The sequence below is a fragment of the Festucalex cinctus genome, chromosome 12 (assembly GCF_051991245.1).
Source record: "Festucalex cinctus isolate MCC-2025b chromosome 12, RoL_Fcin_1.0, whole genome shotgun sequence".
NCBI classification, from domain to species: Eukaryota; Metazoa; Chordata; class Actinopteri; order Syngnathiformes; family Syngnathidae; genus Festucalex; species Festucalex cinctus.
In genome coordinates, this window is record NC_135422.1 from 21,784,396 (window position 1) to 21,796,550 (window position 12,155).

Sequence of the window (12,155 nt, forward strand, 5' to 3'; positions counted from 1 at the left end):
CTCAGCTCCTTGTATGGTTAGGAGCCAATCTGCAGCGAATCAGATCAAGCCATGTCAGTCCTGTTTCAACGCAACTCAACTCAACTTTATTTATAAAGCGCTTTAAGAACAGGCGTTGCTGTATATAAAGTGCTGTACATAAACATCAGTTTTGCAGTAAACAAGAACAAAGCAAACATTTTGAAGTGCGAATACAGTTTTTTTGTTGTTGTTTTTTTTTACAAGTAAATACATTTTACATCAGTGAATAAATAAGAAGTAGTAAATAAAGAGATAAATAAATACATAAATAAGTAGGCTAAACATCAAACTCATACACACCACAAAACACCAAGAACAAGTCTCATGGTGCGCCAAAAACCAAAGAATACAGATGTGTTTTAAAAGAGGATAACGAGGGGGACTGCCTAATATTTAGTGGTAGGTCGTTCCAAAGGGAGGGACCGGCAACAGCAAAGGCTCGATTTCCTCTAAGCCTCCGCTTAGCCCTTGGTACCTCCAATTGTGTCTTCTTCTGACCTGAGGCACCGGGCAGGTGTGTAGGGGTGCAAGAGCTCGGCGAGATAAGGTGGGGCAAGACCATTGAGAGATTTGAAAACAAATAGAAGAATCTTAAAATTGATTCTAAATTTCACGGGCAGCCAGTGAAGAGAGGCCAGGATAGGGGTTGTGTGTTCCCTCTTCCGGGCACCAGTGAGGAGACGAGCAGCAGCATTATGGACAAGCTGGACACGCTGCAGGGAGGACTGGCTGATCCCAAAATAAAGTGCATTACAATAATCCAGCCGAGATGTAACAAAGGCATGGATTACCATTTCTAAGTGCTGCTGAGATAGATTTTTTACCTTAGCCAGCTGTCTAAGATGAAAAAAGCTGGATTTAACAACAGCGGCAATTTGCTAGTCCAGTTTAAAGTCACTGTCCATCTTGACACCAAGGTTTGAGGCTGTTGGCTTCAGATATTGTGCCAGAGGACCCAAGTCGGCAGGATGAGAAGAGCTGCTGGGACCAAAGACCATAACTTCTGTTTTCTTCTCATTGAAGTTCAAGAAATTTAAAGCCATCCAGGCTTTGATTTCTTCCAGACAGGACAAAAGAGGCCTCAATGAGAAAGCGTCCTTTTTACTAAGCGGGACATAGATCTGACTGTCATCCACATAGCAATGAAAAGAAATTCCATGTTTTCTAAGGATGGAGCCCAAGGGCAGTAGATACAATGAGAATGGAATGGGGCCTAATACAGATCCTTGCGGAACACCATATGACAGTGGGGCGGTGCGGGACTCGGCGCACCCAAGGCGAACACAGAATGTTCTGTCGGCCCAGTAGGATCGAAACCACTCAAGAGCACTGCCGTCAATGCCCATCAGGTGCTGTAAACGAGCCAACAGAATACTGTGGTCCACGGTATCAAACGCTGCAGTCAGGTCTAACAGTATGAGACATACATAGTCTCCAGTGTCATTTGCCAGGAGGATGTCATTAATAAAAACTCGTAACAGGACTGACTCTGTGCTATGCATCCTCTTAAAGCCTGACTGGAAAACCTCCAAGATGTTATTTTCCTCCAAGAAGGTGCTGTCCGAGGGACCGGTAGGTTCGCCATGCCAGATGAAACAGTAGGATATTTATTTAATGTGGGCTAAGAACTAGAGTGTCAATTTAGAGATCATAACCCTTTTCTTGCCACCCGAGCAACAGTCAGACATAGCCAAGACCTCACCCTTAGGGCCTACAATTCATGCACACACTGAAGCAATGCTTAAATGACAGTTTGACATGCTGACACATATTATTGACATACAAGAAAATCATAATGACGAACAAAAGATAGAACACGCGGCTGTTCTATGAAGATGATGTACCTGTTATTCTTTCATGACTTTAAGTCAAAAGATAACTGTCTTTTTATTTTCATGTATTTTGTGCTTTAGTGGCAAGGGTTTGAAACAGCGATATGTGTAAATGAATAACCTGGGTGACATTGTTCTCTCAAGCAGTGAAGCTCCAGATGTGATGAAACCATACAAAGATCCACCTGTTGTCTACGTGAGAGGGATGGGGCAGCATGATTGTATTTACATGTTATACATTTTATTTGGCTAACAGCATAATGGCAGTAAAATTGCTATCTTTTCATTCATATATCTGTGTGTTGATTAAACTGCCATTAGAGTTGAGATAACTACAGTGGTGACATTTGAGCATGTAAAGTGAGAAATACAGAAAGAACTCTGCATAGGAGATGTTCTTTGTGGTTAACTAAGCAGGTGCAGCTGTGTTTGCGAATGCGCTCTGTTCAAAATGTGTCAAACAACCGCAGCGGAAAGTTAGAAGAAATTCTAGGGTGTCTACCCGTTACTTGGTTACCCGGTACAGCCGAGGTTATGAATATGGCTAGTTTCAAGGCTCGGGAGCTCTTCCGCCTCTGCTTTCCGGTGAAGACAGGCTGACAGGGGAAATCCTCCATCCGACTTACAGGCTCTTCGGTGTTAGCATCGCTAGCCGGTGGGGCCTTAGGACGTGGTCGAAACGGCCGCGTCACCGCTTCAACTATGACTTAACCTCGTCATCACTGTGCTCTTGAGCACTGGTCGATGCTTTTGAGCTTTGAAAATAAGGATCAAACGTGAGCTAATTGCTATCTGTAGCTTTTTTGACTCCCTTAGCCAAGTTAGTCATTCTCTCTCAACATTCTCGCTCAGCCTCTCTTCTTCTACTGTTGTCTCCTACCCGATCTTGTCCAAAAGACTCATCACAGCCATGTAGTGGCCAGGAATACTCATTATAGTAACCCGATCGGCTTGATACTTGGAGCACAGCTGCCCAAGGCTTTCGTCCACCCGTTTCCATTAAAAAACATAGTTAACGTCAAATGACGTTTATGGCGGCATACCCTAGGTTTATACTATACGTCATATGACGTTTATGGCGGCCAAAGAGTTAATTACTGTTCCTATTGTTACAACGCCGTTAGCATTACTGATAATGTAAAATGTAAAGTGCCGCATTACAAATACTTGGTTTCAGGAAGCGCCGCGGTGTCAAGCTTTCACCCAGCTGACAGACAGCTCCACATCAGTTGCGAAAGCAGAGAAGAACTTGACAGTTGAGCACGGGTGGGGGTGGGGGAGGGGACTGAAGGGGTGACGCTGCCTGTGTACTATGATTGGCTAACAAGTTGTGTGGGCGGGGCCCCAGCTTAATGTATGATGCGCGCACTTCTATCAAAACACAAGAGAGCTCGGATGGCGACAGAGAGCCTGGGGAATGCAAAGGTAGCGTTTTATATCTGGAAGTACAGACACTACTCCTCGCTGATTTAAATTGCTGTTCAGCAGCAACAGCTGGTGATTAAGGCTGAACTCACCATTTAAAGTGTATGGGACAGCTCAGGACATTTTTTAATATGTTGTTTGGAACGATATAATATACACGACAAAATGAGCGACTCGTCGAGTCAAAACATGTTAAAAGAGTATTTCCTTATTTTTATCTTACCCACGCAAAATCTGGCCATTTGGCGCGCTCTAGCAGCCGAAGCGGATATTACATCAGCGGAAGAACGGAAGTCAGTGTCTTTGCTTTGCCACTGCAAGCTTATGACTGCTGTGTGTTTTATCATCAACTGAATTTCTACAACGCCGTCTCGTTGCGTGGCCGGATTTTGTTGTAATCGAAGGGAGGGTGGCGTGAGCCTTTTTCAGTTCCCTCAAGATGCAGCTCTTGGCAAAAAATGGACAAAGCAAGTACAACAGACGAGAGATAAATGGACACCTGACTCCAACGTCAGTGTTGTACGGCGCACATTTCGAGGAAGACTCGCTCCCGGCCCTGAAGCTGTCACTTGGCTATAATGTGGGGTAAGAACTAGAATCTAGAAAGTTAACAGCACTTATTTTAGCAGCTCATGGCAAAAATAACCACTGCCAAATTAATATACAGTCAATGAAAAGGTACCAATTTCTAATGAGGAACTGCTAGCTTTCCATTTGTTGTCTATTTTATTTTGTATTATGTATTGTGCTGTGCATATGTGTTGACGTTAACAACAGCTCAAACTTTGTTTCAGATGGTGGATGAGATGCTTATGGAGTGAGTATGAGTCGAATGAAAGTGCTCCACAGGCGACATGTTTGGAAGATGATTTGGGTGATGTATCTGGTGTTTGCATCCAAAATGTGAGTAAATTTATTGTACATGATTGATAACACACCAATTTATGGAAAAACAAATTACTCACCCCACCTAGTGTTCAAATTTGTCATGTACATGTAATTTACAAATGTATTGTGCATTTTTCAAAGAATAAAATGGCTGTATAGGTGCAAATATTACCTGGATTCATTACAAATCAACTGAAATATTGCAAGCCTTTTATTGTTTTAATATTGCTGATTATGGTTTACAGCTCAAATATCCTATCTCAAAATATTAGAATATTTCCTCAGACCAAGTAAAAAAAAAAAAAAAAAAAGCCATAATATTCTAATTTTCCAAGACGGTCCTGTATTGTGCGCAAAGTCCTGGGGCAGCCAACATTTCATATGTATTTTTTATTTGAAATATCATCATCCACAATTAGAATTCAATCTAATCACAACATAGTGGGAAAAAGTGGAAATAGAAATGAAAATTAATTCTAATTATTTTGCATATATGCACAACATGATTAAATAATTCAATGGGTATATTATTATGTACAGAATACAGAATATGTGGAGGATCTTAAGAAGATTGTGGAGACCATCTGTCAGGGGGCCAATCTGGATGAGGACACACTCCTTGAAAGCTGCCGCTGGACCAGGAAATGCAGAACGAACGCCGACCACTGTGTGCAGACTTTCAGAAGCCAGACTAGGCAGAGGCTGTGCGGTCATACAATTCACACTTCACTTACTGTTAACTTTTTCAGTGGCGTAATAGCTGAGTTTTAGACATGACAATTTCAGACTCGGATATTGGATTTTGTGACCAATTGTAGGAACCGCAATGAGCTACTGCCTTTCGATATATATTTTTTATTTTTTATTTTTGTGGGAGATGAATCACTGGATTGTTTGACTGATGACTCGCAAGATGCAATTTGTACATTTGTAAAATAAAATTGTAAATTCATAGGCCTAGCTGATTGTTCTCTATTTGTTCATTTATAATTTGGATGAAAAGAAAAAGGCATGTATTTCTTTTGTATAATTGCATTTATTTATATCATATTTCGTGGTATCTTTTGTAGTCATTCGATGGAAATGTTCTCCTTTTTACTGACACTACACAAGAAGGAATCGGTAAGCGGTCTGCAAGACTTCCACACTGAGGCAAACCACTTTGAACGTCCAGTGATGGGTGATGCACTGGTTCTGCTGCGCTCCGGACTCTTCACTGTTGACATTGCTACACAGTTACCACAGGAACACCTGCAAAGCACAAGCAACTTTTTTTTTTTTTTCCCCCAGCCATTTATAACATCTACAAAGAATGTGTTCATTATTTGAGAATTACTTGGATTATGTATTTCAAGCACTTTAGGAGAAAAAAAAAGTGTCTTGCATCTGACTGGTATGAGGTCAATCTAATTTCCAAAATGCATGTTGTAAACTTTTTCCATTGTGAATTGAGTCTCACAGAGGTTGGCATGTGGCAATGTAAAAGGGGCAGTGGTGGCTTCACTTCTTACGACAGCGAGTAAGCAGCATTTAGTTTATGGTTTGCATTTTAAGATGGATAAGTTCTATTTTGCTTCCACCAATATAAATTAGCTTTTTACTATAACAAGTAAAGCATAATTGAGTGTACTGGACTAAACCAAGCTACATTTTGGCCACAAAGCGTTTGCTATTTCGCCCATACAAAAATATAAACAGCATTGTTAGTCCATAATTTCCTTTTAAAATGAAGAGTAAGATTTAGCATTCTGTGTTCTGGAGCCTAATTGGGCGCTCCAAATTGTCCCTAGGTGTGCTCGTTTGTGTGGATGGTTGTTCGTCTCTGTGTGCCCTGCGATTGGTTGGCAACCAGTCCAGGGTGTCCCCCGCCTACTGCCCAGAGCCAGCTGAGATAGGCGCCAGCAGCCCCCGCGACCCTTGTGAGGAATAAGCGGTCAAGAAAATGGATGGATGGATGTTCTGGAGCCTGCCGATGTCGTCCTCAACCTCGGCAGTTTGAAACTGGTCACACCCACCTTCATTGTATGCAGACTACCGGACACAGTTGCACCAGCACCTTCATCAAGAAAAGGCTCAAACCGATACAGCTGGATACATTCCTGGGCTGAAATATCTTCGTCTGAAGACTGCTTGTGTAGTCGGGGACGTCAAATTCCAACTCTACACTTGATAGCGAGTCAGAAAGTCCCTTACTATCCGTGTAGTTCTCCATATCCTCGTAGTTTTCGCCAACTTCCGTGCTCGCGGTGACGTCACGAGTCTCCAGCCTCGAAAAAAGGGGGCGTCGCCAGTAAGCTGCCATGTTTTGGAAATTCACGATAAATATCTCATTTTTACAAGCACTTGTATTGCGTTTTTAACACAGTAATCATTGAAATCATATTATTTGTACTTGTACTCTTTTTAAAAAAAAATACTTTTAGGGTGACTTTTTTTCGTGTCCCATACACTTTAAAGCCCCAGTGTGTAGCTCACGACCGCCATCTATCGGTCAAACAAGATAATGCAATGATTTTAAGCACACGAACTACGGCGTCCCAGAGAGACCCTACTTCAACAGCCTACCACCAATTTCACCGGAACAGAACGCAAACAACTTCTGGTATTCCCTCGAGTGATGACGTAAGTGAATTGCATTTGTTAGACATACTGTACAGATCCCTAATAATTGTGATTTAGTCATTTAATTTCAGAATTAATATTTTTGTCGGCATTGTTTGGAAATACTGTACGTCAGCTAATGATAATGGCTATCTATGTTCATATTTGTTAGTGCAACTAAACCATGCAACAGAGAACACACAGTTATGTTGTGTTTTATAGACATGTGGACCATCTCAAAGGGGGCGAGGAGGGGGCGAGAGAGACGAGGAAGAGAACGCGGAAGAGAACGCGGTGTCTCGTAACGTACAATTATGTCATCATGGAAAAATAATTCCATTCGAGCATGCATGTGAATGGCTCAAAACATACCTTTGCTTGGAATATGTGGTATTTAGATTACATCGTTTGCTGATATGTTTAGTATATCGTACAAAAATAATGGTGTTAACTGAACTACACACCTGCAACTCAGACTCGTAATTCCCCCCGTGTCTTGTTGCTACTAACCACTCAGAAAAGTGCTGCTTACAAAAACATTTGAAACCCTTTACTCAGATATCGATTTGTCACCATGTTGAACAATTTTACCTAATAAATATCACTAAGCAACTTAATTAGTTTTGATTGAAGATACAACAGCTTCCTTGTACTTCGATGTGCAGGAATTTACATGGCTTTCACAAATAGTCTTGCTCATATAATAATGTACTTCATTGGCTCAGTGACTTTCAGTTCATTGTTTGGTACCTCATCTGACATACAATTGTTACCTTCTTGCAGAGACTCGTACAGGAAATGACCATGGAGGAACATGAAGATATCCAAGTCCAGCTGATAGACTGACACCAAGAAATACTTTTTGACACATTGCTGACACATCAGCACCACCATGATTTCCTGTACCTGGATCCCAGACTGCAGCACCTTGGTGACTTGTGGCAAATAAGTGACACTTTCCCAGATCCTCGAGGACAATACAAAGGTTTTTTACCTGGCATATAATTAGTCCATGTCTGACACTTGCTGTAGTTTGTATAACTTGTATATTGTTGTTGTGTGTTAATTTGTACATTTTGAATAACTAAAAAATACTATTTCCTTTGGCGTCAACATGCAGTGTTCATTCGACACCTAACCTAACACTATTTTACATGACTAGAAATGTAAAACATCAAAAGCCTGGAGAATTATTATAAATGCTTGCAATGACAAGCAATTCTTCATTTGCCAATGAATGTAAGGTACAGTACATGAAAATGAATAAATAAAATAAAGTAAAATAAAAGTCTACATGAAATGAACATATTAACTAAAAAAAAAAAAATGCTGTTATAATATAATGAGCGACATGAATTGCAGTTGATCCAGAAATTTACCAATACGCTGTGCATTTCAAAATATGGAAAATAGACATACCGGTTTGGGCCAAAGGTAGTGTTACAGAGCAGGTATGTGTTGTACACAGCTAAAATATCTGATTAACTCAATACCATGATGGGTTTTTTTTGTGTGTGTGTGTGTGCTGACATTGTCCCCCATTAACATTGCAACATTCCTCAAACTCTCCCGAACACATAGTATGATCTGTAACACTACTTTTCGCCTACTCTATGTTATTGGGGCAAAATCAAGGAAGGCTTGTCCATTGATTGTGTGAACAGACTGCAGTAAAAATGAAGTCACTTCAATGTTTGCTGGTTTTATTAAGTTTGACATGCTCCTTGACTGCACAAGTACATGTTATGGAGTGAGGGCATGTTCCCACCAACGATGATATCATATTCTTCAAAGGCTTGCTGAGGAAAGTGAGGGAGGAGTCACTCCATGGCTTCAGACACCTGGTCAGCAGGTCCTGTGTAAAACAAGTGGTGCTTGTACATGTGACCATTCCGTATTGCTTCACACAAAAAGTTCATGTAGTGTGCAATGCCGTCCATATGTAAATGACATACCAAGACGTCGGCTGACTTCAGTTTGTTGCAGCTCAGATATGGTAGGTGGAGATACTGGTGGTACAACACCGAAGCCTTCTGGGGTCCTCCATTCAAGTGTCCTCATTCGGGGCATTCCAATTTGGCTGCTGACTCTCCCCTTGATATTTTTTTTTCTTGCAGGTCGGTGATGTATTTAAACGGTGCATGAATGCTTGTATACATCAGAATATGGTTCTGGAACCCCTCAAGTTTGGCTGTTGATCTAGTGTGACACAAACAAAAACACAATTATAAAATAAAATAGAATAATTGATGATACTACTATATGTCACCAACTTTCCAACAAAGCCCCCAAAATAGAGGTAAGATCTTTAGTTTTTGGGCCCAAAACATTGTATTAGCTAGATAAAAGTAACTTGACTGCATACTGCATAGAATATGCAAAGGCTGCTTGCTTGTCGAATTTCCGTGGAAAACGTGGCAGCCTGTAAATTCTTGTGCACCCAATTACACAATGGACCAGTACACACTTGAGTGAGAGAGTTCAGACTCTAGCAGTGCTTACGGTACAGCCAGCATTTAAGTCCAGAAACTTATTCCCTGCCGAAAATTAATTTCGAGAACACTATTTTCACCAACCACAACGAAAATAATTTTCAACTCCTCCACTAATACACTATGCTTTAGATTCTCCATTGAAGTTATGGGCAAATATACCTCCGAAATCACAGTTACATTACATTACACAATAACTTGCGCATTTACTCTAAATATAACGTGCCAGCGGGAATCTTTTTTTTTTTTTCAAAGCAAGTAGCTACATAACGAACTCGTTCGAGTGGTACGGAGTTGCTAATCAACAGATACAGTGATCGTAAAACAAAGGTACGAACATCGTATTAATTAGTACAGTGTATACTTTTTCTCTCGCTCTCAAAACGTAAACACAAATGTACTCTTACTTACCGGTCAAGTAGAAAGCAGTCGAAGGCACCGGCACGTCCCAAACCTAGTCTGTTCCTCATTTCTCTCCATCTGGCAAATGCGGCTACAATATAAACTCTTGTTTTGTCGCGCTGAAATAAAATAAATTCCCAAAGTAAGTGTGATGCTTGATAATGCTCTCTTCGGGGACCGGAAACTCTTCTTCTTCGTGGACATGCGGTCGCCATACAAACCGGAAGTGCGTTCCAAAAACGCGTTAAGAAATTGAGCGCTGAAATTTGTCTTTGACGGCACCCGTAGCAGAAAGATGGCGGCGAAACATGGCAGACACTAGCAGGCGAGGCGCGGACATGTAAGATAATTTGCGATTTCTAGACTAACCGTTATATTTTAAAAAAGTACGTTTATGCGATACAACATATCTTTTTACATACTACTAACACAAACAATTGTTTTTTTTTTCGAATGATTTATTATTTCACCACTAGATGCCACTGTATAATACTGAGTGTACCTTTAAACCACAAGGTGTGTTGTTGAAAACATGCTCCCCCTGTCCAATGTGGAGTCCGAGTCATTTGGAGCTCTTCTGGCTAAAATTCCAACACAGGGAGGAGGCTATGGAGAGAAATTTGTGTCTTTATTTTCAATCGAACAAAAAAGGAATTTGCAATCAAAAAAAAATTTCAATCAAACAAAAAGGGGATTTGCAATCCCAAAAAAAATTCAATCAAACAAAAAGGGGATTTGCAACCTCAAATAAATTTTAATCAAACAAAATAGGGTTTTCATATAAAATAAAAATTTGCAAACAAAAAAAAACATTTCAAACATGGATTTGTATTTTAATAAAATCTTTTGCAAACATTTTTTTCGTTTTGTTTGCGAATCTGTTTTTTGGTTGCGAATCTGTTTTTTGGTTGCGAATCTGTTTTTTGATTGAAACCTGTTTTTTGGTTGCGAATCTTTTTCTGTGTTGTGTGGGCGGGGTCCTCCGTTCAACCGATGATAGAAGCCTTGTCATTGGTCAGCTTGGAAGCCGTTGCGACAACTTTCATTGGTCAGATAGGAATGGGGGTGTGACAATGTTCGTCTGACTATTTCCTGGTTCATTTTGTCCAGTCGCCGCCAGCATCGAGGTAAATATAACACCCCCCCCCCCCCCCCCCCCTCACTTCTAGTTTTCCGTTTTGTTTATCTGACATTTATCTAAAAGCAACCCTTGATCTATCGTTTATCCGGTGATTTGTTCTAATCATTACAATTAACAATTAACAGGCAGGGCTGGGAATCGAATTTATTTACACTAGCTGCTTCCCCTAAATCTTGGATGTTTGAAGTAGAGATTAAATTCGTGATAATTCTGTGATTATTATTTATTGGTCCTGGTTGTTTACTGTATGAGTCAGATTGAAACAGAAGGGGAATCTGAGTTGTAGGTGTACTTTTGCAATTACACTGACTAGATTTTTTATTTTAGAGTGCGAGCAGACCAAGGGGTAGAAAATGTAGACATAGCGAGATGCATGTTTACTGTAAGAGGAGCAGGCCAAGGCAGTTTTATTGCTGGTAAAAGCATACATAACCAGAGGAAAAAACTTTATATGAGTAAAAGTTCTTGGAGTTACTGTAGCTTTCATAAATGTATTTGATATTACAGATCCAGCAAGCTGAAGAGGCACTACCCTTGGACCATCACGGTGACCATGGGATCGCTATACCTGACATCCACTGTCGTTTACCTGAGGAAAGACTTGTTGCTTTACGGCAAATCAATCCAAACAAGGAGTCCTTGAGTTTTGGTCGCGTCATTTATTTGCAGACTCTCAATGTTGCTTCTAGTGCTAGTGTCTCGCGGCCCAAAGGGTCATTTAAATTTATGTAAAAAATGAAAATAAATTCCTGTGTAAAACAGTTTGACTTTTATTTCATAAAAAAAAGCATGCATATGAACTAACAACCAGTCAATTATTCAGCATTTTATAGATTTTATACAGACATTTTTCTCAAGAAATGATTGGCCTGCCAACAAGAAATCAAGAAAGCTCAGAAAATGAACTGTTAAACTTAAAACAAACATTTTGGTAGGAACAGCCTGTAATTACTCAAAAAAAATGAAATGGATGTGATTTTTTTTTTTTTGCCCTTTCAATTACACTGTGTCAAATCTGGCATCAAAGGTGATAGCAGTCAGTAGATGTGATTTAAAGGAATGGTAATCACTCATATGAGCAGTTGGAAATGTAATGGTGTTTGTGCAGGGGGTAACATAATGTGTGACCTGGCATTTGTACCTCACAATTGTGGTCAAAGTTTATTGATATTTTAAATTGCTCTCTGTCTGACATAAGCAGGTGCTTGTGGCCCTGCTCAGTTATCCACAGCATCACCTCATGAAGAGAGGTGACCAACCACCAACTTCATCTTCTGCATCTAAAAAGTAAAGAAAGGTGTGCTTGAATTAAGTACCAAACATGTAAAAAAAAAAAATTCTGACAAAGTTATG

The 12,155-nt window shown here is 40.3% G+C and overlaps 2 long non-coding RNA genes across 2 annotated transcripts; one reads left to right on the top strand and one right to left on the bottom strand.

Annotated features, from left to right (window-relative positions):
* Window positions 1–7,036: 7,036 nt before the first annotated feature.
* Window positions 7,037–7,868, top strand: LOC144032280 (uncharacterized). The gene is made up of 2 exons (XR_013287744.1): window positions 7,037–7,068; window positions 7,551–7,868. It is a non-coding gene; the product is annotated as an uncharacterized LOC144032280 (long non-coding RNA).
* Window positions 7,869–8,396: 528 nt separating this feature from the next.
* LOC144031876 (uncharacterized) lies at window positions 8,397–10,171 on the bottom strand. Its single transcript, XR_013287620.1, has 3 exons — window positions 9,671–10,171; window positions 8,723–8,966; window positions 8,397–8,622 (listed from the first exon to the last, which is right to left on the bottom strand). It is a non-coding gene; the product is annotated as an uncharacterized LOC144031876 (long non-coding RNA).
* Between the last annotated feature and the right edge of the window lie 1,984 nt (window positions 10,172–12,155).